Genomic DNA, 6,079 nt, shown 5'->3' on the forward strand with positions numbered 1-6,079 from the left:
CGCATTCCAAGTGTGTGCCTTTTATTTATTGTGTTGGCTCCTTATGAGGGATGAACATCTTCAACCCATTGTGTTGCCCCCAATAGGGATGAACATCTTCAATCTGAAGTGTCATTCTTTGACGGGGATGATCAACATCAATCTTGTAGTCTTATACTTAGGTGGTTGTGGTACCTCTTTTGATGGACTAAACTTAAATTTCTTTAAGTTTCTTTCGTACCTTTAAAGAAATGGATCGAATCATGACGTAGTTCAATTTTTTTTTTTTTTAACTGGACTAAACTTGAAGTTTCTTTCAAGCTGTCTACATACCCTTCTTAATGATAGGGATCAAGTCATAATGTAGTTCGAAGAGAATTATTTTTTCTTTTTATGCGCGATTGAACTTAAATTTCTTTAAGTTGCCTATGTGCTCTTTATAATGAAAGGGATCAAGTCGTAACGTAGTTCATACAATTTTTTTTTTTGGCGCCGTTCACATTTTAAGCTTATGCGGGCTAGGAGCATCATGCAGTTTATGCTCTTGCATTGAGGAGGTTCTTCATTTAAACTTCAGAAGCTCTTATTTCATCATGGTTTTGATTATCCTCTTCATTTGTAGGATTCGTCAATATGATGAGTTTTGGTTGCACTATCAAGGAACCTTTTGTACTTATGTCAACAGAAAATTTCCTCTTCATGCGTGAAGGAACACGACTGTGAATCTTTTTGTCGTTATTTTCTTCATGGAATGATGTTGGCTTCAAGATTTTCATCCTTCCTTTACGTTGATCACTTGTTGTCTTGAGACGATCAAAAGCAGATACTGGAGGTTGATCTTTCTTTGATGTGGATATACTTAGCCTTTTGAAGGCTGAAGTTCGAGCAGAAGTAGTCGTTGGACATTGGTCTTCTTCTCCTACCGTGGCCATACTCAATCTTTGAAAAACTGAAGATCGAGCACTTGAAGGCTTAATACGATCGAAGATAGAAGTTCTTTGTTTCATTTTTCTGAGTCTTTGACTTCTTCAACAGTCACATGATTGTTGTCGACTTCCACTATGCTGACAGTGTGATATGGAATAACTTCTGATACTTTCTCTGGATGATTATTGAGAAAGCTTCTTGGGAGAAATTCTGCCGAAGTTGCCGGCCGTCGGAATTGAGGGAAGTCTTTGTCTTCTTTCTTAGCAAGCTTAGGCTTCCGTGTTATATTTTTGCCTTTCTTTTTATGAGTCTTGTTTTTTTTTCTATACTTCGATAGGAACGCGACTCTTTTTGGGTGGAGTTTGGTTGTCTTCTCTTTCGATGAGTCACTACTATCCACCCTTCGTTGTCATCTTCAAAAAGCTCATCTTTCTTTTCGGAATTTGTTGTCTGAATCTCTTGTTGGAACCAAACAACTATAGGCTTGAATTCTCCAAACTGGATCGGACTTTGTCTTTGAGCATGGGACGCAGACAGTATTGGAACATTTGAAGTCATCGCTACTATAGTGTGATTTATCTGAGCTATTTCATCTAAATCTAGCTTAATCTTCTTTTCACGAGCCAACTTCATAATTCGTTCCTTCAGCACGAAGCACCTTTCAACTGGGTGACTAATGACACGATGATACTTGCAGTAGTTAGGATCATCTATTTTTCCTTCTTGTTCCGGTCGCTTGCATTCCGGTAGCTGAATAAGTTGCTTCTCTAGTAATTGCTCCAACATATCTGCCACATCAGAGTCAGGAAATGGATAAACCTTCTCTTGTCGTTCTGTAAGAGTTGGACGACGCTTCTCGCCCTCATTGTGCCTTTTTTCAATTTTTTTTTTGTTTTCCTTTGGAGGAAAATTTCAACGAGGTCACATGAACGACCATAGATTCTTTTGTGGCACTACCCATGATCTTTTTAGTGCCCTTGGCATCATTTTTGTTTTTCCTCCCTTCAGAGACTAGGAAATCTTTAGTTCCCCTATTGGCAATGCTCAACTTCATATCATGAGCGCGTGTTACTAGCTTCTCAAGCGTACGAGGTTTTATCCCTTGTAGAATGTAGAGAAGCTCCTAGTGCATGCCTTGAGTGCACATCTCCACTGCAGATAATTCAATAAGTCTATCTTTGCAATCCAGACTTTAAGCTCTCCATCGGTTGATGTAATCGATGATTGTCTCTCCCTTCCACTGTTTGGTGTTTGTCAGCTCCATCATGCTAACAATATGCCTTGTACGTAGAAGCGGTTCAGGAACTCCCTTTCTAGTTGTTCTCAACTGTCATTCACTTCTGGCTCCAAATCAGTATACCAATCGAAAGCATTTTCTTTCAAGGTACGGACGAACTACTTGACTAGCTGGTCTCCTCTGGTTCCTGCATTTTCACAGGTTTCAATGAAGTATGCAACATGTTGTTTTGGATTGCCCTTTCCATCGAACTGCTGAAACTTTGGAGGTTGATACCCAACTGGAATTCTGAGGTTGTCGATTCTCTTGGTATATGGCTTGGAATACATAAAGAAGCTTTGCAATGGTCCTTTGTACTGAGCTCTTATGGAGTTTGTGATCATATCCTGGAATTATTGAACTGACAAGAAGGCAACAGAGGTGGATTGTGGTGGCTGACTTTCCTGCAAGACAGTCTTTCCTTTGTCATTGGCTTTTGTAGCTGGGGATTGACTTGATTCAGCAGTATCTCGAGCCTATATCTGATCTCTTAAAGCAACGATCTCATGATCTCGCTCATCTACAACCTTCATTAAGAGATTTATCTTTACCTCCATCTCTGCCATGGTTGACTGAGTCGTTATGTCAGTCATTATGACAGACACTACATCAAACTGTGATTCTTTCTCCGATAGTTCAGTAACAGAAGCATAGTTTTCAAAAAAGGGATTTTCTCTGATGACGATCCCACCTTTAGGAAATTCCATCAGTTGGCCCTAGATTTCCTCTGTGATGACAGAGCTTATGTAAGTGTTGCTTACGACGGTAGCTTTGGATGCAACTTTCTTTGGTGCCATTTGTAGATTTGTTGACTCGGTGACGAGAGAGAGATGAGAGGTAGAGAGGTCCCACTGGGCGTGCCAATTTGTTCACACGAGGTTTCTGGAGAAACGTGTTTCGTGGAGTTGAACTTGAGTTGGTGTTGATGTTGAAGTTGATTTGATGCGATGTGGTTCGATCTCTAATATTTGTCTTGAATTCTCTCTCAGTTGGGTGAAAATATACTTGATTGGGAAGAAAGCACCGAACGTTCTGAAGTGAAGTCTTGAAGTATGGAGTAGAAATTCTTGAGTGCTATTTGTTGTCAAGTTTCTTACTTATAGGTGCGCTTCAGGAGTCTTGAAGTGTGAGTAGTTTGAAGAGTATTAGTTCTTCAGGTCTTTGCTTAGGGAGTGAGCTTTAGAGCTATGAAAGCTTGAAGTAAAGTTTGGAAGAGATATTTTGTATCTATTCAAGGTCTTCTGCTTTAGAGGCAGCTTTAGGAGTCTGAGCTTAAAGTAGAGTCTTGGAATGAGTTTTGTTTTCAAAGGTCTTAATACTTTAGAGTGCGCTTTAGGAGTCTTGGATACTTGTAGTATGAAGTCTTAGGAAGAGATTTGTATCTTCAAAGTTTCTTTCTTATAGAAGTGCAGCTCAGAGTTCTTGGAGCTTGAAGTAGAAGTCTTGGAAGAGTATTTGTACTCAAAGGTCTTTGCCTTATAGAGGTGCAACTTTAGGCAGTCTGGAACCTTAGTAGAAGTCTTGGAGAGTATTTGTTGTTTCAAAGGTTTTTTGCCTTATAGGAGTGACAGATTCAGGAGTCATTGAGATCCTTGTTATTAGTGAGATTCTCTCTGGGTTTTGAGTGTAGAAATGCCTGTCCCTTACAAATGAAGAGGAACTTTCTATATTTTAGGTTCTCAGGTGGCTTCTGGGCTTGTTGGTCATGGCCTGACCTTTGGGCCCAATTAGTTGGTTTTGAGCTTTGATTGGAATTGGCATTCCAATTTTTTTTGTAGTTGACTTTAAGCCTAATAGTAATATCATTGGACCATTTAATCTCATTCTGATTTCAATCGGTGCGTCGTCAAAACTTGTATTACAATTCATGTTTTCGGACATGTGTCAACTTTAATTGAACCCAAAGTCAATGATTTAGATATTCATCGTTATTTAGCAAACGCGTGGTCTTGTGATTGGTCAAAATTTTCATTCAACAGTGACAACTACGGAAAGAAAAAGGTTTGATGTATGTTTATTTGGGCTCAATAGCCACCTTATCACATAGCCTCGTACAGAATGGTTCTCATTCGAACCTAATTCTCTAAAGGATTTGTGATTCAAATAATTGAGTCATTGCCTTTAAATTTTCGGCGATTGAAAACTATCAAGTGAGTCCTAACAAACCTTATAATATGATTGATTAATAACATAATAACTAACTTCACTAATCAATCATATTTATTGCTTTTATCACATTAAAATTGACCATTTCTCTTATAACTATAGTTTTAATTGATCTATCTACTAATTATACCTCATAGTTTATATGAATTTTCATTAAATATCTTTGAATCTATTCAAATATTTATCTTCATATATTATATGTTTTGTTTATAATTCATATTTATATAACTACTATATTTATGTATCATATATTACTTTTATTAATCATATTAAGTATAAATAGCTTAAATTCCTTAATAATTTGAACAATTTAAATATTCAAAAATAGTTATTTCGCTTAGTTTTTTATCTAGTGAGGGCTAACAAAGGAGTTATGGGACCTACAGATTAGAAAGTCCAAATGGTACAAGATTGATGCGCATTAAACTTCTATATATATAATAATCAACATTTCATTAACTGTCCAGTCACATTACTAAAGATTGGACAAACTTACAATATCGTATGCTAGACTATATTTATGTGTACATTTAAATGAATATTAACTAAATTCAACAGTAAGTTCGAACACTTTACGCAATTGACCCATAACTCGTGGGAGTTGACTGCCTACGTAAAGTCTGTGTCGTTAGTATGAAACACATTTTGTAGCGAATGTGTGATGTTATAAAGATTATATGATATCTAAATACTTCACTTCATTGACATTTACATTATTTGGATGTTTTATTTAATGTACCACAATCATCAATAAACTTAAAATCCCTTAAGTTTGTCTTTATTGTTTAAAACTTAAGCGTTATGTATGTGGTGACATAAAGTGGATCATGTCGTTATAGTTGATTATACGTGAAATGGTCTGTAACTATACATGGAATATAGGAGGGACAACCTTATCATGTGGTACGATACGGACGCACCGCTTTTGTAGAAAAGATTTCGAGATGTTGTAAGCACTTGTCACAGATGGAGGGTTATCTGTTATCGATTCGGTGTGTACGTAGGGACATGCGAGCGGGGCAATCCATTATACACAAGAGAGTTTAAGTATATTACTATCTGACACTAGAATGTTACTGTCTCTCCGATCAAACTCCGTTCTGAAAAAAAAGACTTCACAGTAGTCACTAGATGAACATAGGGAGTAACCTAAATGAACCTCAATCGTTAAGTGATGTTGGACTACTACTATTGGAGGGCGGTATCTTTAATTTGCATGACGGGTTGTGAGTGGCCAGAGTTCACCGACTTCTCAATCTACCACTTTGGGGATTCTCAATTGGAGCGGGGAAACTCAGCTTCAACAAGATGGGTTTCACTCCTTCTCCGAAGCAGGGTAATAAGATAATTGCTCCGTAACGAGCTGTCCTAGGGTAACTTAAACGAATGTGGCACCACACACCTTTCTAATGGCCTGAGAAGGTGTTCACATATTAGTAAGGAGACTATGTTGTAAATGGTCATTAGAGGGATCAGTGGTATTTAAGGAGTAGATGCTAACTACGGGGCAAACAGGTAAAATTGGTCCAGCATACTACGAGCATTTTGAAGGATCGTTGTCACTGATACTATGGTTTATATCCAATGACCAATAATATATCATGGTAAGAAGAGTATCAATGTCCGGTCTTTAGTAGGTAAGATAGCATCAACACTGGCCAGTTAACGGGAATGGTGGACATATCGTGAGCTAAAGAGTTTAGTCAAATTATTCACATATGTTAGGGCTTC

This window comes from Benincasa hispida, chromosome 5 (assembly GCF_009727055.1).
Source record: "Benincasa hispida cultivar B227 chromosome 5, ASM972705v1, whole genome shotgun sequence".
Lineage (NCBI taxonomy): Eukaryota > Viridiplantae > Streptophyta > Magnoliopsida > Cucurbitales > Cucurbitaceae > Benincasa > Benincasa hispida.